We start from the raw sequence: 26493 nt of genomic DNA on the forward strand, positions 1-26493 counted from the left end.
GAGAAAGGGTGAGGGAGGGACATGGAGAGGGAGAGAGAGAATCCCAAGCAGTCTCTGTGCTGTTTGCGTACAGAGGGCTTGAACTCGCAAACCATGAGATCGTGAAATGAGCCAAGATCAAAAGTCAAACGTTTAACCTACTGAGCCCACAGGTGCCCTGAGAGAATTCACTTTTCACTGGGATGATGAGAGAAGGTTCCCTGGAGGAAAGCATTATCTGAGCTGGATCCCAGGGGAATGGGTAAGGGGTGGATGGGTAAGGGGGGAAAGGGTGAGCCAAGGGCTGAGGCCTTTGTGAGCAGAGTGGGGGCCACACACACCGGGTTTGGAGATCCTGCAGGTGACAAGTGTTGCCAAAAGCTAGAACATTGGGTCATGGGCAGCTCTGTGGGCTCCACTAAGAAGTCTGGACTTGGTTCAGCAGACGGTACCTTAAGAGGCTTACTCTTCTGGTCGTGGAATGTCAGAAGAATTGAGTCAAGGGGCATAGCGAGAATCTAACCCCCTAACCCAAATGGTGGCTGAGAAATGGAAAGGAAGGACAGCTGTAGGAAACTGTATGAAGGAAGAAGCTGCGGGACTCAGTGACTGATTGTGGGTGGGGGCAGGAAGGAGAGAGAAGAGTAAGGTCTTGGGGCAGAGAAAAATGGCGGCACAGGTCAAGATGGAGCCTGGAATGGAAGGTTGGCAGCTCAGAAGCTGTGAATTTACACATGTTGAAGGGAAGGGGCAGTGGACATCTAGGAAGAGCGCCCAGCACAAAGAGTTGGGAGCGGGGCACTAAGGCTTGCGAAGAGATTGAGGGTAGAGCTAGAAATTGGGAGACATTTGCCTAGAGGTTTGGTCAAAGATGTAAAAGTGGACAAGGTCCCCAAAGGAGGGTCTTTAGTGACAGTAAATCCCTTAGCAAGCACTAACAACCTGCTCAGCCTGGCTCAAATCAAAGGGGCATTTATAAGTTTGTGAGTCTGGGAAGCTCATTGCCCAGTGGAAGGGTTACAGAACCAGGGCCTCTGAGATTGGGTTTCTCTCTTGCTCTTGCCTGCTCTTTCTCCCACTGAAGCTGGTCTCCATTTGTGTCTGCACATGGACTCTACGTGGTAGGGCCTGGTTACTGCCAACAGTGTAGAGCAACATTCTCTCAGCTCTATATCACACCAGGGTCCAGCCATCATTCTGGGGAAGGACTTTGTCCCTATTTGGGGCATTTGTTCACTCCTTGGCCAGTCACCATTGCCAGAGGAATACTAGGCCTGGCCATGTGTCCACTCCTGGGGTCAGGGAGTGGGTTCCCTCTACTAGAAAGAACAGGTCAATAAAGTTAGCCATCAGACAGAAACAATTGCTACCAGTGGGTCTAGAACTGAGGCTGGGACATGACTGGAGGAGGAAGATGACCTAGGGAAGAAAGTAGAAGAGAGTCCGGAGAGATGGGGGAGGACAGATGGGACCCCAACACTGAAGGAGAGGAGTTTTAATAAGAAAGAAGGGGCCAGCGCACCTGGGTGGCTCAGTTGGTTAAGCATCTGACTCTTGATTTTGGCTCAAGTCATGATCTCACAGTTTGTGAGTTTGAGCCCCCATCCAGCACTGTGATGACAATGCAGAGCCTGCTTGGGATTCTCTCACTCTCCGTCTCTCTCTGCCCCTCTCTCAAATAAATGCTCTCTCTCTCTCTCTCTCTCAAAATAAATAAACTTATAAAAAAAATTTTAATTAAAAAAGGAAGGGACCATGGCAGCTAACAGTGAGCAGAAAACCAGTTATGTATGTAATTTTAATGGGTACTAAAAAACAACCCCAACTCCTAAAATTAACTTGGCTACCCATCTTGTCAAGTTTCTTATTTCTTTGGGTTAAAACTAGAAAGATCTACACGGCTGAATAGGGGAGAGACACATTAGGTTTTCTTAGTCATTCAGATCAATTCAATAAACTTTTATTAACCCCTTTCCCCTATGTGCTAGGCGTGATGTCAGGTGCTGGGGACACAAAAAGAAAGATGTATTCTTGCTCTGAAGATTCTGAGACGAAGGACAACCTGAAATTTACAATAAAGCACAGGAAGTGCTATGTTCCTCAATCCCATGAGTGTTTGTGGAGCAGCTACTATGGACTTGACTAGTGCTGGGTACTTGGGGGAGGTCCTGTCTTCTGCCTGGTCAGTGGCCAGAATCCCGATCTCACCCTCCTACCACAGTCAATGCCCCGTACTGAAGTTAGTTGTGAGGTCATTCTCTTCTGCTCTGGTCTAAGCATCATGCAGGCAGGAACGTGTCTGCCTTGTTCCTGCACTGAAGGCCAGTAGTTTAGATGCTAGTATCACATATTTGCCAAATGAGAGAATAATAAACTATACATAGCCCTGACATGATGTCATTTTCGAGAATCCAGGAAACATGCAAAATGACTTTGTTCTCTACATTTTCTTTCTTCTTAGCTGATATCATGCCGCCAGTGGAAAAGCGAATGGTCATTTGGAAGCATTCAGCAGCCCTCAGTAGCTGTCCATTTCTATTATTTGTGGCGAGTAAAAATCACCAGAAAATACTATTCTAGCATTCTCTAGGTATTAGCTTATTTAATCCTCACAACAACCCTGTGAGATGTAGGTAGAATTTTATACACATGAGTTAACCCAAAGCCCAGAGAGGTTAAGTAACTCACTCAGGGTTACCCAGCTGGGAGGTGGCGAGAGCTGGGATTTGACCGTAGGCAGTTAGCTCCGAGGTGCACCTCGGCACCCACTATACCAGGCCACCTCTCCACAGGGCAGCGTTAAGGTGCGCACCTTCCCTGCTGCACATCCCTTTTCCTTTTTCCCAGTGTTTCCTGCCCTTGTGAAGCTGGCCCTCTCTGAGGTTCCTGGCTTTGAAATACGGGGAATTTCCAATAGAAAACCATGGCTAAACCAGGCCTTAGTTGAGAATAAAGGGCTCCTTCTTTTGCTTTGTTTCCACCTCATTTAGTCCTTAATATTTTTTGACATCCAGATTTTTTTTCTCTCCGGAGTGGGGAAAAAAAAGGAGACCCTAGCCTGAAGATGTCTTTTCCCCCGCTGACAACATGAAACAAAAGCTCTTCCCTGTTTCTGTTTTTCATTAAGAAATAGGGGTCATGATGATAATTAACAAACCAGAGTTTAGGTTAGGAAGGCCCTTCTGACGTACTTCTTGCTTATGCCATAATTGAGCTGATGAGCTAGTTGAATCTAGAATCACCTCCACCTATCGATCCACCTTCCACATGCCTTTTCTAACATGTGAATTCTCGCCCTATTTGATACACATGTCCAGGCTTGAGATGGAACTTGTCGTAGAATCACTTATATTTCCACTGGTCTGTGTGTACGCTGATTTCTCCTTATTCGAGAGCCCAGAGGGGATGCTCAGGCAGGTAAGCTCCCTCCCTCGGGATGCAGAAGCCATCTCCACCTCCGTGGCCCCTCACTTGCCCACACCTTCTGCCTCCTGCTAACCCCTGAGCTTGCCTCTGGAAACAAGTCAAGTGGCCCCAGTGCCGGGGTGACAGAGGCCTTTCTTAGCTGAACAGCTACGATCTTTGTGCCTTTCCTATGTGGTCATTTCCACGTCACCTTTAAAGCATCTTAGAAAAATGTCGATGGTATCTGAGATGGTATCTTCTCCCCCCTCCCACTGGAAACATTTTTATCATTTGGCAGTCAGGTTCCAATAATCATTAAGGGCATCCACGAGGCAACACCCCCTGGGGGCAGCAGGAGCTGAGTGAGACAGCGTGTGCGATGTTAGGGGGCTACGGGGAAAGATAGGGAGAAATCTGTGTTTGTAATAGGGAGGAGTTTGGGTCTGACTCTATGACATGAACCACAGGTTCCCACCAGCTGCCTCCGAATACTCCAAGTGGTACTTCGGGGTATGTGAACACTTAGTCCCCATACCCGAGGAAGTCACTTTGCGTCTTTTTATGTGGGGCAGAAAGGTTGTGTTGTAACTGGGGATATTACTCTCATGCTATCAGGCAGTACTCACAGACTCTGATTCCCGGTGGCTGTTTAGCCCAGTGGGGCAAGGATGGTTACCGCACTCACGCCGTGATGGGTACCAAGAACATCAGGTGTGTGAGAGATGCCATTCCCGTGGGTCTTTCACAGAGAGTTCCACCCACCCTGAGTTACCCAAGAGAGCTGCTCCCTACAGCGCAGCCTCAGCTCTCGCTGCCACGCTATTTCCTGATAGTATCTGGTGCCTCTCCAGATAGCCTCCACTTCTCTCTGCCTCTGCTTTGATCTCTAACCTCGGTAAGCTGGATCTGACATCGGCTCCATAAAAATCTGGTCCTGGACCTCTGACCAGGAATTTTGTGTCGCTAAAGAAGTGTGCATGCAGGCTCCTTGCTTCCTTCTGTGCCTGTGACCTGTTGGGCAGGGCACTAATTCTTTAAGTCAGCATTTCAAAGAGAAGATTAAGAACAAGTTAAGCCTTTAGTTCAAAAAGTTCAGTTAATCCTAGAGCAAAGCACACTGGGTTTTGAGGCCATGTGAAATAGCCAAGCCTTAAAGTCAACAGTGGTCATGGAAAAGTCACACACAGTCCTTCCACTAAGAGGGAGAAATTTATATGGTGAGTGTGTGTGCGCACGCGCATGTATGTGCACAAGCTGTTTGATTTCTCAGGGTTTTCCTTTTCCTATCTGTAAAATGGGCACAATGAATCAGTGGCCCAGATGTCCTATCCTCTGTTTTGCTATCTTAGAGACGGATGTGTGGATCAGAGCTTTTCTTCCTGGCTGCTACATGCTTGTTGTATCAAATAGTTACTATTTCCAATTTTTTAAAAAAGTTTTAAATTGACATTTGTCTTCTTCTAAGGATTATACAGTTTATAGTTTCTGTGAACATACCTCCTAAACTGACTTGGTTCAAAGCATCCAGTGGTTCCAGACATAAACTGGTTATGCGAGCTGGAGACCAAACTGGAATTCACTCAGATATTAGGGGCCATTTACTTGTGGGTCTGCTTATTTTATCTCGGCATTGGCACATGCAGTGTTATGGTTATCACAGTTTCAGCAATACCCATGATTTACTGAGGTCCAGACATGCAGTGGCGCACAATGGGTGCACAGCTCTCGGGGCAGATAAACCTAACCAGGTACACCGGTGGGACACATCACTCAGAGGGGGGAGGCTTGCTGGCAGCTGATTGCATGACAAGGTCTGCACCTGTTCCTTAGTGCCCATCTCTTTCCAAGGTCAGTGGGAGGTGCTGTTCCGGGAGGAAGAGAACTTGAGAGGGAACGGCTCAGAAGGTGAAGCACAGAGCATTTTCTGCGACTCTCCTACGTGCCTGTAAGACTCTTCTGCGAAAACTCACTGGGTTCTCCCTTCACCTAAAAGCTCCTGAAACCTCCATTCTTCAAAGTGTTCTTCATCAAGAAGGGATGTTCACAGAAACCATAATCCTTAGAAGAAGGTAAGTGCCAATTTAAAACGTTTTTTCACAATTGGAAAAGGTAAAAGCATGTAGTAGCCATCAAGAAATGCTCTGGTCCACACGTCCGTCTCTAAGATAGCAAAACAGAGAATAGGACATCTGGACCACTGATTCATTGTGCCCATTTTACAGATAGGAAAAGGAAAACCCTGAGAAATCAAACAGCTTGTGTGCGTGCACGGGCATGCACACGCGCACACACACACACACACACACACACCATATAAATTTCTCTCTCTTAGTGGAAGGAGTGTGTGCAACTTTTCCATGACCGCTTTTGATTTTAAGACTTGGTTATTTCGGGGCGCCTGGGTGGCGCAGTCGGTTAAGCGTCCGACTTCAGCCAGGTCACGATCTCGCGGTCCGTGAGTTCGAGCCCCGCGTCGGGCTCTGGGCTGATGGCTCAGAGCCTGGAGCCTGTTTCCGATTCTGTGTCTCCCTCTCTCTCTGCCCCTCCCCCATTCATGCTCTGTCTCTGTCTGTCCCAAAAATAAATAAACGTTGAAAAAAAAATTTAAAAAAAAAAAAAAAAAAAAAAAAGACTTGGTTATTTCACCTGGCCTCAAAACCCTGGACAAGCTGGTGGTCTCTCCCCAATACCCACCTCTGAACACTCCCCTCTTTGCGAAGCACCATCTAAATGAGTAGGTTTTCATATGCCCGAACACTTCATAAATAAGTAATTGTTTGGCTCGTATTGATGAACTTTTGCATCTAGATCATCAAGATTTAGTCACAATAACCATGTACTGGGATGATCTAATTTACGTCTGATGAAAATCCTGGAGAGCAGGTGCTGTGATTTCCCCCGTGAGAAAACTGAAGCGTAGCAAGGCTAAAGTAACCTGGTCAAGATCACACACTGGACGAGGCCGAGCTCACTCTCAAACCAGGTTGTACAGCTCCAGAGCGTGTACAGTTGAGCACGACCCAGCCTGCTAGCACCTCATCCTGGGCACTCACTCTGCGCCCGCTCAGGGCCGGGTGCTGCGGGGAACCAGGGAGAGCAAGATGTTCCCCCTGCCCTCACGGGGGCCCAGGGAGGTGAAGGCAGCAGTGTGTGCTATAACATGGGAGATGCCGTGCTAAGTCCGTGACCCTGGAAGGACAAAAAGTGCTGCAGCGGCCTGAGAAAGGAGTCCTGAGTTCTCCCCGGGGAACTGTTTTATCCTTTCAGTCTCATCTGGCTAACTTGAATTTTTTGTGTATTAAAAGGATGACTCAGACTTTGTAAACTGGGAGAAAGTACCTATACAACAAAACAAAAAAACAAAAAAAAAAAAAAAAAAGACTTTATGGCTTTAAATAAAACCCCTTGTTTGCCTCCCCTGGTGAGTGGCAGGTAGTCTGGGACGCCCTTCTGTTTACTCTGTTTGCCTTTTTCTTGTATTGTCTGTTCTGCCCAACGGTGAAATTCAGCTTCCTTCAGCAGCTAACTTCATTGCCTTGCAAGGCATTAACCTTGATAGAAAATTTTCTAATTAACGCCGAGGAGGAAGCGCAGGCTCTGAAGCCTTTCCTGCCCTCCCATACCTGTTCAACGACTCCGGCAGCTTTCTTTGGCAAGCCAGAGAAGCAAACAAACGGAAAATCCAACCCGTCTTCAAGTTTATCCCAAAACAGTTGTTGGATTAATGTATGAGGTGGACTTGACTGCTCCAGCCAGTGACGGTAGTGACACTGTTTTGAGCTTATAGACAAAGCCTAAACCTTCAGTGATGTCTCCAGGTGTTGAAAGTAACAAAACCCCTTAGGGAAGTGTCATGATTAAAATACCACTTGGGAATGGGCCTGAGCGGACTTCTTTTTCCTTGACAAATTCACTGAGAATGAGGCAGCAGGAAGCCATGGGTGGGGAGGGGGTGAGCAGATCTACCCTGGGTCAGAACAGAGGAGAGGTGCTTCCTGGGCAATCGGGCTGAGCTCCAGGCTGCAAGTCTGGGTGAGGGTGAAGGGTAAGGAAGTCCCCCCACCCCAAGCAGGCTTCCAGCAGCCCTTATTCTTTTTGGAAAACATAAACAGATTGAGGGCTCTGTACAAATTGCTACATGATACCCAACATCCTGTGTCTGAGTAAACGGACATGGCTAGCTCAGGCCTTGATTGTGCTTCAAAATTTAACCTCTCAGGGTGCCTGGGTAGCTCAGTCAGTTAAGCGTCCAGCGTCCAACTTCAGCTCAGGTCATGATCTCACAGCTCCCGCGTTTGAGCCCGGAGTCAGTTTCTGTGCTGCCCATTCAGAGTCTGGAGCCTGCTTTGGCTTCTGTGTCTCGCTCTCTCTCTCTCTCTGCCCCTCTCCTGCTTGTGCTCTGTCTCTCAAAAATAAGTAAACATTAAAAAAAATTAAAATAAAATTTAACTTCTCAAGGCAAACAGATATGTGGGGAAGCAGAGATTCTGTACCAAGGATGTTCGGGTTTGGGCATGACTTATTCTCTCTTAGGAAACAGAAACGTATCTTCACTTTTAAGATAACAACAGTACTGTCCCAGGACAGCATAATACCAGGAGAAACAAATATCTTAAATAACAAATAGAGTCTTCATTTCCCCTTATCGGTCCAGAGGAACACATTAAAAAAAAAAAAAAAAGATTTGCAATGTAAGAAGTCTTGTCCAGACATATTTTCCCCCTAAATATTAATAAATCAAAAAGTAAATTATGGTACTAGACTATTTAAATTAGGTATATTTTTGCAAGGCATTAATATAAAAGGAAGAAATTAGAGTCAGATATACTGGGCTCTACTCCCTTCCTTCTTCCAGAAGGAAAGAAGGACTGTGAGGCCTCCCCAGCCCCACGGGACCATTCGAACTTCCTCAGGCCTCAGCAGAGCAGTGCAGGGTCCCGTCTTGTGTCTGTCTGGTGGCTAAGGGAATTTCCTCAGCTGCTTTCCTGCCTGAACTTCTTTCTTTTTTTTACTCATTTAAAAAAAAATTAAGACTTTGTTTTTTTTTAAGAGCAGTTTTAGGTTGACAGCAAAATTGAGCAGAAAGCACAGAGATTTCCCATAGGCCCCGGCCCCCCCCCCCCACATGCACAGCCTCCCCCATTGCGAACATCCCCACCAGAGTGGTACGTTTCTTACAACAGGTGAACCCACACTGACACATCGTTGTCACCCAAAGTCCGCAGTGCACGTTATGGTCCACTCATGCTGGTGTGAATTCTACAGGTTTGGATAACTGTGTAATGGCCTGAATCCATTATTATGGTGTTATACAGAGTATTTCACTGCCTTCAAAACCCTCTGTGTTCTATTTACAAAAATAGGGAATGTTTCATGCATTCGTGTGTCATTCTTGCAGGGGGGCCAAGCTAATCTTCTCTGTATGGTTATAGCTTTAGGACATGGGTGGCCGAAGAGGGCACTGAACTTCTTATGAGGCAAAACCAAAAAGACTCTCCCTTGTTGAAAATCAGCCCTCAGTGACTGGAGGGCTGCACAGTCGGCTCAGGTCAGCTTTGTGTTGCCCTGACCGGTATTGCCACCCCTTTGCCCTGGTGGGGAAACCAATCTCCATCGTCTACGTGAATCTGTGGAGGACTCAGGTCCCTGGCAGCAATTTCTGGGTTTGGAATTGCATGGATTCGCCAGTCTTCCTATGCTGAGGGCAGGTTCATTGCTTTTCTAATAAAATGTTCATAGCTCTGGTTCCAGGCAGAGAATTGGCACACAGTAAGTGTTTGTTGAGTTCAACTGAATAAACTAGAATTCAGGGGAGAAATATCATTGTTCTTTATAGTAATATCTCTATTAATGAAGCAGGTGTGTCCCTAGTGCATGTGTAATTGCCATTAACGTGTCCGGCAGAGCCAGGAATAACAGAGGAAGTGGGAGTTTCGGTTTCTCTGTGACCACATCCTTCCAGGACATTCCCCCTTCCCTCTCCTCCAGATAGAGTGGATGGTATTGCTCTGGCTCATGTGAAGGGTTGAGGGGTTTCTATTCATCTGCAGTGCTTAGAGTAGTGCCTGGCACACTGCAAGTGTTCAGTGAATTTCTGTGGAATCAATGAATAAACCATGGTTCCGCACCCCAGCAATGGGAGGGCCTTGGGAAGCTGTAGCCTGGGCAGTGCTTTTGCAGTTCTGGAATTAGACCCATGAGAGTCCAGACACACAGCCATCCACCCTCTGCCAGAGCTGGGGCTGATTCTATCCTGTTTGGCTCCTTAGCTGCTGCTTTCAATCTCCATTCTTCTAGACGAGCTTTATTAGAATGAGTTGTATCTACAGGAAGCGAGTTCTGTTTGCCTTCTGAATCTTCTACTTTGCAATCCAACCATGCATTATGATTCTTTAATACTCCCTTGGAGTTCATGCTTCCTGGATTTCAGCCCATTCTGATGGCCATCTTCCTCACTTTCCTAAAAGTGCTTTAATATATTTGATAATATATTTGATAAAATATATATGATATTTGTTGTCACGGATGAGCAGGAAAAAGTCCTTTGTGCCACCTAATCCTCTTTAATCAGTGGCCTACAGCAATACTTTCAAGCTCTCCTTTCCCCACCCCATCCTACCCACCACCATATTTGCAGCCTATTCACCACCCCATTGTTGATTTCTGAATAGTGTATTTCCCATTAGATTAGGGATTGGTCCTTCTCTGTCCAGCCCTGTATGGTAGGGGAGTACATTTCCGAGGCTCCCTTTTAGCTTCTTAGCATAGTCATTGGGAAGAAGTGGTAGGAGACTGATGGGCGACAGGAAGGGAGAAGCCAGGGTATCTCTCTCCATCTCTAGCCCCCACTTTGGTCAGCACGCCCCCTGTCAGCTGCACCTCCTCCGTGGACCCAGCATGGCAGTTCTATCCCTGGGATCTGGTAACACTACCTATTGTGCCTCCATCCCTAGGGATAGTGACAGATGTTTGCTCGTGTTCTTCTTGAGATTGCTTCCCTGTGTCCTCTTTGGTTTCTTAGCTCTTCCATGATCTCTGTAACCAATTCCATGTATTAAAAAAATGTTTATTTACTTTTGAGAACGAGAGAGAGAGAGAGGGAGAGAGAGGGAGAGAGAGAGAGAGGACCATGTGGGTGGGGGAAGGGCAGAGAGAGGGGGAGACAGAGGATCCAAAGTGGGCTCTGTGGTGACAGCAGAGAGTGTGACACGGGGCTCAAACTCATGAACCGTGAGATCCTGACCTGAGCCGAAGTTGGACGCTTAACCGACTGAGCCACCCAGGCACCCCATGTAACCAATTCCCTGTATTAAATCCAGCCTGGCTTGAGACACCTAGAGTGGTTTCTGGTTTTTGACTAGACTCTAGTAGATACAGCATGCAAATACTACTGCTGACTTCATGTGAACTCCTCACTTTTCTTCTGACTCCTCTGTGGACTGAAGCACTTACCTCACAAGGTGTTGTCATAATAAGTTGTTTGTGGAAGATCTCTGAGATCCTGGAGTGGCTGGTAAATTATAAGCAAGTGCAATATGTCATTAATTAGCTTTCATCCAAATACTCTGTGCATGCTAAAGAAGGCTTAATTTCTATTCTTTTTGGAGGGACTATTTGAAAAGTCCCTGGTTGAAGAGGCTGCAGCACTCCCTTGACAATGCTTTGGCTTGCCTTCTAAGCCTGGAGGCAGTTGTGGTACCTGACTTGTCACTCACTCAGTGCTGGGTCACCTTGCACCTGTCCCAAAGCCATTCATCCTCTCAACTTTGGGTTCCAGTGGGCACCCAAACCTATATTTAGGGTAGCTGTCCCAAGGGACCCGGCAAATGACTCAGGGCTGCAGGTTTGGGTGGAGCATGGCATTGAGGACTGGATACACCTGGATTTGAATCCCAGCTTTGCATCTCCTGAGATGTATAAGTTTGGAAAAATTACTTCACTTCTTTAAACCTCAATTTTTGTTTAATGTCAAATGAAGAGAAGAAAGTTTCACATCAGGCTTTACATTAGATGGTTGCCTCAAAGAAAAAGATCTATCTTAAGGCCCCAACCAGAGTTTACAAATATTAAGACTTGGCTACTGAGAGTTGGATCTTCTCCTTTCCCATCAACACAGTATGTAAAGTAATACATGTTCTGTATGGTCTGTGGAGAATCCCAAACCCGCCCCTGTCCAAATCCAGATAGGCTTGGAAGTAACCTAGAACCTAAGACTTTTTATTTTTATTTTTTTATATTAAAATGTTTATTTACTTATTTTTGAGAGACAGAGAGTGCATGCAAGCAAGGGAGGGGCAGAGAGAAAGGGAGACAGAGAACCCCAAGCAGGCTCTGTCAGCACAGAGCCTGATGTGGGGTTCGAACTCATGAACTGTGAGATCATGACCTGAGCCAAAATCAAGAGTCAGAGGCTTAACTTTAGACTGAGCCACCCAGGTGCCCCAAACCTAAGACTTTTTAAAGAATACAATAATTATGTTTCTGATAAAACATCAGCCTCCTTAATTTATTTCTTGTCTGTGCTTATTCACCTTGCCTATTTATTAAACATGTTTGATTTCTCATTCTTTGCAAGTAGGATATGAAAAGGGAGAGATAAGGAATGTTTAACTTTGTATAGCTCTGATTTCACACCTGGTAAATACTGGATGGTGTTGACAGGAATCCAGGTCCTGAACGTCTGATCGTGAGGGACTAGGCAAGAGTCTTTCATTATGAGATGTAGTCTAAGCTCTGGCTTGACCAAACTCTAAGCTGGAGGGCATCACATCGGCATTATGCTTTTGTTTTGAGCTCCCTTGAAAGGAATTGATTTCTGCTGTTTGGGGGGAATGGGCAAAATATGCCACTAACTTAATTTTATTTAATAACTCTGTTAAATGGTTTTAGCCAGTGCTTTCACTATTTAAAAGGGAAAATGTAAGCCAGTCAACCCACATTATGATCTAAAAAGCAAACCCTGTTAGATGAATGGGAATGTGGAGGAGGAGGAATTCCACATCTCAAACTATCCTACCAAGTGCTGATTTGCATAGATTTGAACCGCCTGGCTGGGAAAGAAACTGGGGCACAGCTTTGTCAATGAGGTATCAGAGATCTAAAGACTGAGATGTTCTCAGATGAAGAAGCTCAGAACCTCAACTCTCGTCAAAGAGGGACTTTTGCCATAGGAGGTGGTCAAGGGACTTTTGGGGCAGCTGAAAGAAGCCTTTCCCCTTCTTGCCCTTTGAGGAGTCAGGGGAAGGGTGGGCCAGGTGGTGTAAGGAATTGCTGGTCTGTCACAATACATATAGCTTAAATAGCAGCAGAGTCAAAGTTCTTCTGACTCTGAAACAATAATTCAAAAAGCAGCATGTCTCTGGGGACTGGTCCTAAAGAAGCCCCCAATGAGAATACGAGGAAAGCCCAGGTAAAATCGCCCTTATGTAGGACAGATGTGATCAATGTGCTTAGCTTCTCTTTTCAGCTTTCTTGCCCAGCCTGCAAGTTTGCAAAGGAGCCTTTGGAGAACATGTGTGGTCATATGTTCACTCTCATGGGCCTAAACCAGGCAGCACCCAATTGAGTCTTTTTCATTCTGCAATCTTTCTATTAAGTACTCTGGATTCTTCTTACCTGAATTTAAATAACACTTATCTCTTTCTAAAATGCTACGTACATATTTTTAATTTTGTTAAATGATTGTCCACCCTCCAGGACTATAATTTCCTTGAGAATAGATATCTTTGTGTGTTTTATTTGCCCACATATGTCCCCAGCACTTAGAACAGGGCTTGAAACGTAGCAGATCTTCAATAAATATTTGTTGAATGCATGAGTGAATAAACCACAATCCTGGTTTCATATTTTCAGTATATCAGAAGGCTAATAATAGACACTTACATTTAAAAAACATTCAAGAGTAAGTAAAAATTCAGCTCAGTATCTTTTCCCTCTCTATACCTATAGTCTACACAGCTGGTTGGACCTGTGTAGATTCCAAGTTGGATATCTTAGCCAGATTAGAACAGGATTCTTTGTGGTCCCTCTGGAGATAGTACTGGAAGGCAGTGGAATTTGGGGACACAGAGGGCTCTCAATAGGAGGGAGACACTAGCTGGACTTAATGAATTTGCCACTTGAGTAAGTCGTATAGACCGGGAAACACAATTCATTTATGTGCTTCATTATGTAAATGAACTCCATGCTTAAAAATTCATAAGAGACTACTATCTCTAATCATAAATTCAATTAACTTACCAGGGTGGAAAAACAGAATTCAGGCAGACAAGATAATCAAGCCAAGCTTACTACATTGGTCTCTCCCATTGGAAAACTGAACAGGAAGGCAATGATCAGCTTAGTAATGCTGGATTCAGAGCCAGGTATCTTAGTTCTAGAACTCAGATGTTGGAGCCCACACTCTGAGGGCTGATGTGTGTTTCTCCACAACTGGGCACTCTACACCCCCATTGGCCTCCATTCTACTTCCAGTCAAGACACCCTCTGGTCTCTTGGGATGGTGTGTGGATGGGCCAGCCAGATTCTGAAACTTCCCCTTTCCTGTGCTTCTGTAGGTGATTAACACATTCCACGAAATATGTTCATGCTTCAGTCAAGTCTTGGTCTGGCCTGGGAATCATTCCATCTCACTACTTCTTAGATTAAATATGCATGCAGATCATATTTTTTGAGTGTTTGCCCCATGCTGACCAATCCAAATGGTTCTTCTGCAACCCACTGGATGGTTTGACTCTTCAGAAGTTATGCATTTCTGTTGTTTCCAAATGTTCGGGATATCCCTCTATATCCCCTATTCACTGTCTTTGCCTATCAAGTAAGCTCCAAATACTGATGGATCTGCCCTCCTGAGCAGCCTCTCCCCCAGAGAGCAAAGCGATGACTCTCTGAGCCAAACCTTCTGATCCCTGATGATTAGTTTCTTCCTATAAATCAGTAAGTTGTCTTTTGAGTGTATATGACCACCTCCAGTGAAGTGAACTCCCCTCTAGCGAGTTCAGCTTGTTCCTCTAGAGCTTGATCATTCCTGGCACATTGGAAAGTCACCACAGGATTGAGAGATGTGGCCTGAAGGAAGCTCACATTAGTGGCTGTCTCTGCATGGGTTCCCCACCCATTCCCACACCACAGCCTCTCTTGCATAAATCCACCCACCTTTAGAGCCCCTAAGCCCCTGTGCAGCGGATCCGCCCTGTAGTTTGGGGCCCAGCCCATGACTTTTGGGAGGTGAAAAGCTGAATTAGCAAGATGACAGATAGAATGATCCAGAAAATCCTGTCCTTCTGGGAAGTCACTGGTCTCACACCAACTCTTGAGAAATGTGTCCCTATGATCCCAGCCAAGAAACCTATTAAGTTCATGTTCTGAAACCTGTGAAGCTAAGGACCCCAACCCCGGGGGCCCCTCCATGGGCAGCACCAGTGTGGGAGAGCCATTTTTACCACCCTTATGACAACGGGGCCACTGAGTAATGTTTAGAACAAAGCTTTGATGATGCAGAATAACTGACACTCTCTCCACATTAATGAAAGTAAATTCAATTACATTAGTTATACTTTGCATGGTTTTGTTTATTAAAACTAGGAAATGGACAATACACTTTGGAAAAAAAAACATTAAGCAAGGCTTGAAATAACAAGAGATTTCTTCAAATAATTCCGTTTATAATACCAGGGCTATCCAATAGAAATATAATCCACACCACAAATGTAATTTAAAATTTTCTAGTAGCGATATTAAAAAAGTAAAAACAATTTCCCTACCTACTTTTGTCATATCCTAGTAATAGATAAACTATGAAAAAGGTAAAAAGAAACAGGTGAAATTAATTTCAAGAGTATGTTTTTCCAGTCCTGAGGAGAACGTGCCTCCTCCCGGTTGGGCAGATAAACCTTCATCCTAACATATGGAATCATGGACCCTAAGGCAAGACTTGTCTACATTCGTCACCGACAGCGGGGGACATTCAGGACTGAATCTTGGCACAAAGAATGATTAACAGCTGTGGGGACCAGAGGTAGCAGGTGAAAAAGAGCCCGTAATCAAAGCTTCTGACTTCATTTGGAAAATGTGGTCCTAACTTAAAAGTGAGATTACTTTCCCTTTTCACTGCTTTGCCAAATTAACTCCTTTGAGAAGAAAAGCCACGTTATTCTTTTTTTTTAATGTTTATTTTTAATGTGTATTTTTGAGAGAGAGCACGTGAGGGCACGTGAGTAGGGGAGGGGCAGAGAGAGGGACAGAGGATCCGAAACCCACTCCAAGCTGTCAGCAGAGCCCCCCGACGCGGGGCTCGCTCGAACTCACCAACCACAAGATCGTGACCTGAGCCGAAGTCACTCAACCGACTGAGCCACCCAGGCGCCCCCCACGTTATTCTTTTTATTGCAACTTGTCCGTAGGCTGCTGTAGGAATGACCGTACATAGTAAGACAAACTGGATCTCGATAATTGTGAGAGCAGCTTGCCTGCAGCTTGGCTGGCATTCATGGCCTTCCTTTTGATACAAGATCAAGCACTTACAAAGCACATGTTGTGGGACCGACAGGGTGTACTGGGCCCTGTAATGTATAAAGAAAAAAACCAAGCCCTTGTCATTTTGCCGAAGTTAGGCTTTTTTAGAAGACAATACAATATCTAATATAATGCTAATTATGTGTCATGCACGCTACATGTAATAAAGGTTTTGAGGAGAGAAAAAAATATGTTTCACTCAACCAATATATCCAAAACATTATCATTTCAATATATAATCATATAAAAATTATTAATGAGGTATTTTATATTCTGGTTTTTGGGAGTTTTGTTTTTTCTACCAAATCTTCAAAATTCAGTATAATTTATACTTCTAGAACATCTCCATTTAGACCAGCTGTATTGCAAGTTCTCAATAGCCACATGTGGCTGGTGGCTACTATGCTGGACAGTAATGAGACCCTTCCATCCCACAAACTTTTTTTTTTAATAATGTTCATTTATTTTGAAGGAGAGAGAGAGAGAGCATGAGCAGCAGAGGGGCAGAGAGAGAGGGAGACACAGAATCCGAAACGGGCTCCAGGCTCCATGCTGTTGCACAGAGCCCGATGTGGGGCTTGAACCCATGGACGGTGAGATCATGACCTGAGCCGAAGTCAGATGCTCAACTGACTGAGCCACCCAGGCGCCCCCACAAACTTTCTGATTAATTGAGATTCCGTGGTTTTGAACTCAAAGAAGGCATTATTAATTTACCTTGACCTGGGCTTCTGGGCACAGATGACAAAGCTCATGTTAATAATGTGCTAACGAGCTACACCCTGGGGTTCTCCCTGGAGTATTCCTGCTTCTGTTCTGTTTTGCAGACACAGCCAGAGTGATCCCTGTAAAGTCTAAATTAGATACCATCACTTCTCTGCTCAGAACCTTTCCACGACTTCCTAGCTCAGTCTTCTCATGGCTTACAAGGCCCCACACAGTAGAGCCCCTGCCTACATTTCTGTCTCATTTCCTGCCATTCCTGCCTGTCCCTCATTTGCTCAGCCACACCATTTGTTGCTGTTGCTTGACCTTGCCAGCACACTCTTGCCCCAGGGACTTTGCACTTGCTCCTCCCCTTCTGCCCAGAACACTATCCCCCCACAACTTCCCAGGGTTTACCCTGCACTTTCTGCACAAATGTCACTCATCAGAGGAGCCTTCCCTGGCCATTCTATACACTTGCCCTTAAAGAGGGTTTCTCTTGAGGCCCCCTTCTTGTCATCCTGCATCCCCACCCGCTTACTACCTGCCTTATTGCTTTTCATGGCACTTGCTTATTTACTAGTTAATTTTCTGTCTTCCCCAGCCCCACCCTACTAAAATGTGAGTTCTATGAAGGCAGGGACTTTCTCTGTTTCTTTTGGAGGCACTGAAGCCCCAGCGGCAATAGTATCTGGCACATAGTAGGTGCTTAACAAACACTGGTGAGTAAAGGAAAGAATCCAACTTGGCAAGAAATGCTTATAGGAATAGGAATCACAGGCTTTCATAACAATAATAGATTTATATTTAAGATCCTTATTTGAGTTCAGTCTTGGAACTAAGCAAGAGTTCTCCTGGTGGTGAGTAACTCACCTGAACAGAAAGGCAACGGCCTCTCATCCAGGTCACCCCGTCCAGCTGGGGTCTCTCTCTCCGTGACCTCCTTATTGCTCTTATCACTTCTCAGCTGTTACAGGCCTGGATTAGACACACTGTTTTTATTTGATGAACCATAAACCGACAGTCACCTAACGGTCCTAGATGTGCTGCTTTGCCATGTTGCCTGCTTATAGCACCTCAGATTGCTTAAAACCAGATCAATAATCTCAGTCAAAGAATTCCTGTCCCATGAGTATCTGACTGCCCTTCTCTTCATCAGTATTTAGATACATTCCCATCAGGAGTGCAGGGTGGGGGGGTGGGGGTGGGAAAGGCTCCATATTCGTTCTTTAGGTCTCTGGAATTCACAATTATTTTCCTGTCTGGGTTGGGTGTGCACAGACGCAGCCATCAGCGGCTCCTAGCTCCTTCGTGCCTTTCAGGCTCCTGCGTTTCCTTTGTTCTGCTTTGGGGCAGATCGAGGGAGCTGCCTCAGAACCCACCATTTAGCGGAATTTATAAAAAGCCCTCCTGCATTAACTCTGTAAGGTTGTGTAGTATCTACTCTAATTAGTCTATATTCTCACAGGCTCCCCCCACCCCGGCCCCCAGGGCCTACGGCACAGAGCTGTGAAGTCACTGGTCAGGGGTGGAATGAGACCAGTGGCCACGGGGTGGATGACGTCACCAGGATCCAACCTGAACGTCCCCCAAATGCGCCAAAGACATCATGTTCTCACCGGGTGAACCGTGAGAACTGTAACCCAGCGGGCCTCTGATGTGTTAGCTGTGACATTGGACCAGTGTGAGCCCACAGAGGTCTGCACGCTTGGAACTACTCAGAGGGATCGTTAGGAAACACAGCCGCAAATGCTGCCACTCAACCCAGCTTCAGCGCGTGATGAAGCGTGTGCTCCAGGGAGGTGCGGAAGAGAGCGTCTTCTTCTTGATAGGCGTTCTTACTTTACAGTGACAGAGTAAACGCACAGTGAATTCTCACTAGTTGTAGGACAAACCTAAAAAATCTTTTTATATAAGGACATAGAAAAATGTAATGGCCACAGGCCATGAGAAACAGCCTGTCAGGATTAAGCAGATTATTCAGAATTTATTTGAAGCTGTGAGAGCCATTCCTTTTTTGCACAGCTGAGTCATGGTGTAATTGTCAGACATTCTGTGAGCACACTGAGCAAATTTCTCCCTGCTATTCTCTATCCTATATGCTGTTTGTTTCTTTAATAGTAGTAATTATAGGGGCGCCTGGGTGGCTCAGTTGGTAAGGCGTCTGACTTCGGCTTAGGTCATGATCTCGCGTTTTGCAAGTTCGAGCCCCCTGCCAGGCTCTGTGTGGACAGCTCAGGGCCTGGAGCCTACTCCAGATTCTGTATCTCCCTCTCTCTCTGCCCCTCCCCTGCTCACACTCTGTCTCTCTCCCTCCCCCAAATAAATAAACATTAAAAAAATTTTTTTTAAATCATAGTAATTATACATTTATTTGTTTTTTTTGTTTCTTACCTGTATCCCTGACAAGAGTATAAAGTCCACAAGGCAACAGAACATTATGTATTTTATTCACCAGTGTGTACCCAAGAACAAGTACCATACCTAGCCCCTGGAAGTTTTTAAAAATATTGACCACTAATAATATAAATTGAATGAATAGATCAGTGTCAGTCTTTCAACAACATGTTTCAACAAAACGGCCAAATCAAGATAAAACATTGTCCACAAGTCACTGTTGTAGATATCAATTTCCAAAGTGTAAACTATTTTTGAAAGACATAATCAACTAATCCAATCCAGGAGTTAAAGCATGTTAATTCTTGAGAACAAAGTGATTCCAACTAGGCGAACAGTGATTTGTGTTTCAGAATTTTATATTCATGTAATGCAGGTGTCCCCCACTATCTGAAAGTAGAGTGTTCTGGTGAAACTTTCATAGGCCCAAATGGCATAAAGCCCAGTGTATCTGCTGCTAATTTAGGTCTTTCTTAAAAGTCGAGTGGTCTTTCCTAAACTTTCAGAAGGGAGGGGATACCTGTATTGATTTATTAAAGTTCACAAACTTTGTCAAGTTTTACCCAGAGAGAACTGGAGCATGAGGACGCTGGCTTAACACGGTCCGGGAATGTGAGTAAGGATTGACCTACAGCTCAGTAATGGGAGGCTCTGCCTGCCACGTTAGGACCCTAAGCGCCATTCACTTCACGTCCACAGATATTGATCCGTGACTTACAGTGCTCCAGGTAGCATGATGGGAATTAGACGCCGTTCTTGTATTCAATGGACCCATAGTCTGTCAGAGGGAGATAAGCTTGATGACGTTGACAAGCACACACATAGGAATATGGTCGCTGTGCTTTAGTCACTCAGAAGAGAGGTGGCTTGTTTCCCTGGTGTGCTGGGGACACTTCCCACCGGAGGTGGCCGTGGGGGTCAGCCCCTGAAGAGCCCATGTTATGGCCCTGGCACCTGCTATTTCCACCCCCGGAATAGATCCTGGCCCTAGATTTTCCAAACCCCCTCACACCACCTCAGATTACCCCCTCAGTCACTATTTCTCTGTTTTCTTCTTGGCACTTAACATTATCTGAAGTTATCTTGATGTTTTTTGGTTTCCTTATTTGGTGTCTGTCTTATCCTTCAAGTACATAAGCTCTGTGAGAGCAGGAACCTAGTTTTCATTGTGCATTAGTGTATGCACAGGGGCTAGAAAAGTGTCTGAGACATAGAAGGAAACCAGTAAATGCTTGTGGAGGGATGGAAGGGCGTAGTAGCATGAAGGAGCCATTGGAGCTTCTTGATTGTGAGATGACATGATGAAATTGTTCTGGAAAAGCCATTCTGGCAGTTGGTTGAAGATGAATTGTGTGGGACATAGACTTGGGACAAGAACAATGAGGAGATTCCTGCAGTAAGTTAGATGTGAGTGCTACAGGTCAGGAAAGGGTTGTGGCAGGAGGAAAAACATGTTGAATCCAAGGCATATGTTGAGAGAAGAGACTCCACTCGCTCTGGCCTGCCTTTTCATCTTACAGACACAGCTCATTCCCACCTCAGCTTTGTGGTTGTCCCCTCTTCCTACAGCTCCCCTTCCCCAGATTTTTTTTTTTTTTTTTTTTTTTTTTTTTTTTGAGAGAGAGAGAGAGAGAGAGGGAGAGAATCTTAGGCAGGTTCCACACTCAGCATGGAGCCCAATGTGGGGCTCAACCCCACAACCCTGGGATCATGACCTGAGCTGAAATCAAGAGTTGGATGTTCAACTGACTGAGCCACCCAGGCAGCCCCAGGTCTTTGCATTGTATTTAGGTTTCTGTTAATATATCAGAAGTTCTTTATTTAGAGAGTTCTTTCCTGACCCCCTTAAGCATCCCCACACTATACCCTGGTTTTGATTTTCTTCTAGCATGCTTACCCCCTGTCATTTACATTATATATACTACGTGACATTACACATCACAAGGACGTTCCTTGAGGCCAGGGGGCAAAAACTCCATCTGCCTTGTCTACCACTGTATCTCTAATGGATGACACATCACAGGGGCTCAACACGTATTTGCTGAGTGAATAAATAGATTAGATTGAGTATGATGGTGATTAATGAGAGAACCTATCAAGGAAGACCTGAGTCACTAGGAAATTAAAATAACAAAAATAGAGAGCTTTCCATTAAGACAGACTCCGCTAAGCCTCTATGTTGCCGCATCGAACAGTACCTGACACATAATAGGCCCACACAATAGACTGATTTAAAGTGAATGAAAGAACACTTGTTTGCTCTTCCAGTTACTGTATTGAGAAACCAATAAAAATGATGTCCTCAGTGAAGAACTTTCTTTCTTCAGAGATTTGACTAATTCATACTGGTTCTCGCACTGTTTTATATGTACCAGTAAAGCTTTGCTGGATTAAACTAGACCATTCGTATCACTGATTCATGGTTGCCCTGGGAATTACAGTGAACATCTCATAATACTCTAGTGTGAATAATGACAACTTACTTTTAAAAGTATATAAAACTTTGCTCCTTTATAGCCTCATTCTCTCCCCCTCCTTCACAGTTATTGTCATAAAAATTATGTTTTTATGCATTTTTCACCAATCAACACAGATTTATACTTATTGTTTTATAGAGTTGTCTTTTAAATCAAAGAGGAGAAAACAAGTTACAAACAAAAAAATACATCTATACTGTCTTTCATATTTGCAACGTCATCGTTACCAGTTTATTTCTCCATATGGATTCAAGTTATTATCTAGAGTACTTTCACCTAAGCCTGAAGGAAGGATTCCCTTTAATATTTTTTGTAGGGCAGGTTTGCTACTGACAAATTCTCTCCATTTTTGTTTATCTTGGAATGTCTTAATTTCTCTTTCATTTTTAAAAAACGTTTATTTATTGTGTGAGAGAGAGAGAGTGCAAGCAGAGGAGGGGCAGAGAGAGAGAGAGAGAGGGAGAGAGAGAATCCAAGCAGGCTCTGCACTGTCAGCACAGGGCTCAATCCCACAAACCCATGAGATCATGATCTGAGCTGAAATCAAGAGTTGGACATTTAACCGACTGAGCTACAGGTGCCCCTCGCTTTCAGTTTTGAAGGGTAGTTTTGCTAGACATAGAATTCTTGTGGCAGTCTTTCTGTCAGTACTCTGAATATGCCACCCCACTGCCTGTGGCCTCCTTGGTCATGGATGAGAAATCAGCTGTCAATCTTATCGAGACTCCCTTACACATGATAAGTCCCTTTTCTCTTGCTGCCTTCAAGATTTTCTCTTTGTCTTTAGCATTCAGCAGTTTGATTATGATCTAAATGTTAATCTCTTTCTGTGTATCCTACTTGGAGGATCTTTCTTTCTTTCTTTCTTTCTTTCTTTCTTTCTTTCTTTCTTTCTTTCTTTCTGTTTTTAGCTTCTTGGATGTGTAGATTGTTTTTCATGAACTTTGGGAAGTTTTCAGTCATTATTTCTTCAAATATTTTTTCTATCTCTTTTTGTCCTTTTCTGGAACCATCATTATGCGTATTTTGGTATGCTTGATGGTGTTCCACAGGTCACTGGGAGTTCTGTTCATCTTTCTTTATTCTTTTTGTTTTTTTTCTTTTCCTCAGACTGTATAATCTCAATTGACGTATCTTAAAATTCATTGCTTCTTTCTTCTGCCAGCTTAAATATGCTGTTGAACTCCTGTAATGAGTTTTTACATTTCACTTATTATATTTTTTAACTTCAGAGTTCCTATCTGGTTCTTTCTTATAATTTCTATCTATTTATTTGGTAAGACATCCTTCTCATACTTGCCTTTAGTTCTTTAGACATAGTTTTTTTTAGTTCTTTGGGCACATTTAAAATAGCTGATTTGAAATCTTTGTCTAGTGTAAGTCTAATACCTTGGCTTCCTCAGGGACAGTTTCTACTGACTGTTTCTTCCCCCTGAAAAAAGGCCATATGGGCCATATGTTCCTGTTTCTTTGCATGTTTCATAATTTTTTTATTGAAAATTGGACATTTAAAAAATATAATTTGGTAGTTTTGGGAACCATTGTATCCCCTCTCAGCATTTGTTGTTGCTGCCGATTTGGTTAGTAGCTTTTCCGAACTAAGTCTGGAGTTTAATTCTGTATACTTTGTCATGTATGGCCACTGAAGTCTCTGCCCATTTAGTGTTGTGGTCAGTTAATGATTGGATAGAAATTTCATTAAAATGTGTGGGACTAATAAGTCTGCCGAGGAGCTCTGTGTGAGTATTTGGGGGCACACCTTCAACATTTGGATAGGCAGTTTCCAACTCTTAGTCTTCACTTCCTGCTTGCGTGCAGGCTCACCGTCAGCCAGAGGTGAGAATTTAGGCCCTTTCTCAGGTCTTTCCTGAGGTTTATGGCCCTGGGCATGCACGAAGCCTTCTAGATTCCCAGGAATATATGAAAGCTTTTCAAAGTTCCCTATAGATGTTTCACTCCCCAGCTTTTTCTTTAAAGCTTTTTGGTCAGCCTGTTTGACCCAGCTGTTATCTGCCACCTTGGGCAGCTGTAATGTTTTCAGCTAATGCTTCTGGGGAAAGGGCTCTTCATAGTGGGTAAGTTCCAAGTCAGTCCAAATAAAGACGGTTTTGTGAGTGGGGTCTTCTAAGAACCACCAGAGAGATCAAATATTGCCAGTTCTCTGAGAATAGAAATTTAAAGGAGCCCCAGCTCCATTCTGCCCCCTCCAGTGGTTGCAAGGATGCTGGTTTTCACCGTGCTTGAGGGTCGTTGGTTATCAAGGCTACTTTTGGGTTGGGGAGGCGAATTGGAGATAGAGCAAGTTAAAATGTCACAAAGCTTGTCAGTCTTGCTGAGATTCAGCCTTTTTTCTTTCTTTCTTTTTGAGAGAGCACATGCATGTGGAGGAGGGGCAGAGAGAGAGAATCCCAAGCAGGCTCCACACTGACAGTGTGAATTTTTACATTTCATTTATATTTCACTGACAGTGTGGAGCCCTATGCAGGGCTTGATCTCACGAACTGCGAGATCATGACCTGAACCGAAACTAAGAGTCAGACACTTAACTGACCGAGCTGCCCAGGCACCCCTCAGCCTTTTTTTCTCAAATAAACTCTTCTCAGATTGCCGTAACTCTTTGACTAATTTCCAGAGTTGTGAGAAAGTAGATTCTGACAATTTTTGCAAGTGTTCTCACTGCTTTTATTGAGATTTTTCAGAGGCCCACTCTCTGCCAGTTTTGCTGCTATCCCTCCACAGATTCTTTCAGTGCAATTTATCCTTTCCTTGACATAAACTACTATTTTCGAAATATTGACCACCTAAAGCCACAAAGTGTTTAGATTTATTCTAAATTTTCAGGAACTGAGTTTTCTGAGACAAACGTTTACTTGTATAAAACTACCAAGGAAACAAGGCAATTTAAGTAGGTACAAACAGAAAGCCACAGAGAAAAGATAAATTGTTCGTGGCTGTCTACAACTTTCACCATTACTTATGTCTTTTTGCTTTTTGTTTTAGCATGGACCTGGTTACTTTGAAAATACCTGGTTAAGGTTCACCTGTGTGTCTGTTTCCCATCTCCTCCCCGGGCTTGGGTAAGCTTGAAACAGTGTAAGACTGAAGCAGTCTTCAGCAGCCCCTTCACTGTTGGCCATCTTTGTTGTATTAGTCAGCTTGGGCTGCCATAATAAAATACCACAGACTAAATAACAGGATGGCTTAAAACAGAATGGCTTACTGGCAGAAATAACAGCAATTGACTTTCTCATAGTTCTGGAAGTTTGATGTCCCAGATCAATCAGTGCCAACAAGTTTGGTTTCTTCTGAGGTCTCTCCTTGGCTTGCAGATGGCCACCTTCTTTTTTTATTTATTATATTATATTATATTATATTATATTATATTATATTATAATTTATTTAAATTCAAGTTAGTTAACATACAGTGTAGTATTGGTTTCAGGAGTAGAACCCAGTGATTCATCACTTAAATATGACACCCAGTGCTCATCCCAAGTGCCCACCTTAATGCCCATCACCCATTTAGCCCATCTTCTTATTATGTCCTCCCATGGCTTTTCCTCTGATCACATAGGCTCCTTCCTATAAGGACACCAGTCCTATTGGATTAGGGCCCCATACTTGTGACCTCATTTAATCCTAATTACTTCCTCAAGGTCCTGTCTCCAAATACAGTCACAATGGGGGTTAGGTTTCAACATATGAATACCGGTGTAGCGGGAGGAGGAGGGGGCACAATCCAATCTGTAACAAGTGTCCAACATGCAATAAGTAGGTTCTCCATAAACATTTCTATTGATGATATGCATCCTCTTTTGTCCCGTGTCCTTTATCCCTCTGTGACACGTCCCAAACTAGGCACAGTGGCTTCTGGTCTATTGGGAGAGCAGCACTGTGTGGAGCTTCCAGAGAAATCTCAATGCCACAGTTCAAATCCCCACTCTGGTACCAACTAGGTCAGTTAACTCACTTTCTCTGACTTTTGTATTCTCGGGTGCTTTGGCTCTATTCTCTTTCACTTCGCTCTACCCTCTAGGCCCTAGACTTTATACCGACTCCTACTCTAAACCGTCTTTACTTCAGCCTCTGTGTAGCACATCTAGGGGTCCACTAGTAAAATATATCCTGGTACATGCACTGATTAAACACTCCTGAGTGGTCTCCATCTCCATCTGGGTAACATATGTGTTTTCAGAGATGCTGTCCCTGCTATGGCTGCTCAGGCAAGAGTGGCATTAGCATTGCTGGGCAATGTAGTTCAGGAGGGAAGGGAAGGTGCAGTGTGGGCTAGTGGCGAGATAACAAGGGGTAGACCAGAAGCTGGGAGTCCCCTCACATATACTTACTTCACCAACTTTCGCCGAGAATCTGCTTTGTTCTGGGCGCTGTGCAAAGTGATGGGCCAGAGCTCCTATCAGTGGCTTCTCTGACCAAAGGATTGGACTTGGCATAAACTACAGCACTGTAGTGGAAAAAATAGCCTGAATTTAAGTCTTGGGTTTATTGTTTATTTCTTTCTGACCATAGACAAGCCACTTCGTTTCTCAGAATCTTAGTTATTCCAGATTTATTTATTTATTTATTTATTTATTTATTTATTTGAGTTTATGTATTTATTTTGAGAGAGAGAGAGAAAGGAAGAGAGTGAGGAAGGGGCAGAGAGAGAGAGGGAGAGAGAGAATCCCAAGCAGGCTCCACAACACAGGGTTAAATTCACCAACTGTGAGATCATGACCTAAGCTGAAATCAAGAGTCAGATGCTCAACCAACTAAGCCATCCAGGTTCCCCTAAGTTATTCTGTTTTTATTTTTTTATTTTACTACTGTTTTTAATATTTCTTTATTTTTGACAGAGAGAGAGAGAGGCAGAGAGAGAGGGAGACACAGAAACCAAAGCAGGCTCCAGGCTGTGAGCTGTCAGCACAGAGCCCAGCAGGGGATTGAACTCATGAATCCTGAGATCATGACCTGAGCTGAAGTCAGATGCTTAACTGACTGAGCCAGCCAGGTGGCCCAG

The 26493-nt window shown here is 44.3% G+C and overlaps 1 long non-coding RNA gene and 1 other non-coding gene across 3 annotated transcripts in view; one reads left to right on the forward strand and one right to left on the reverse strand.

Moving 5' to 3' along the window:
• Window positions 1–26493, forward strand: part of LOC115521569 — a 51688-nt gene that overhangs the window by 5596 nt on the left and 19599 nt on the right. The window contains exons 2-3 of one of the 2 annotated variants that reach the window (XR_003971106.1): window positions 5233–5453; window positions 18071–18745. This is a non-coding gene — a long non-coding RNA (uncharacterized LOC115521569). Of the gene's footprint in view, window positions 1–5232; window positions 5454–18070; window positions 18746–26493 lie in introns of those variants that run through there. The other variant, XR_003971107.1, reaches the window with a different exon arrangement.
• LOC115522569 lies at window positions 8740–8846 on the reverse strand. The gene has a single exon (XR_003971469.1). It is a non-coding gene; the product is annotated as a U6 spliceosomal RNA (small nuclear RNA).

Source organism: Lynx canadensis, chromosome C1 (assembly GCF_007474595.2).
Source record: "Lynx canadensis isolate LIC74 chromosome C1, mLynCan4.pri.v2, whole genome shotgun sequence".
In the NCBI taxonomy this organism is placed as follows: Eukaryota; Metazoa; Chordata; class Mammalia; order Carnivora; family Felidae; genus Lynx; species Lynx canadensis.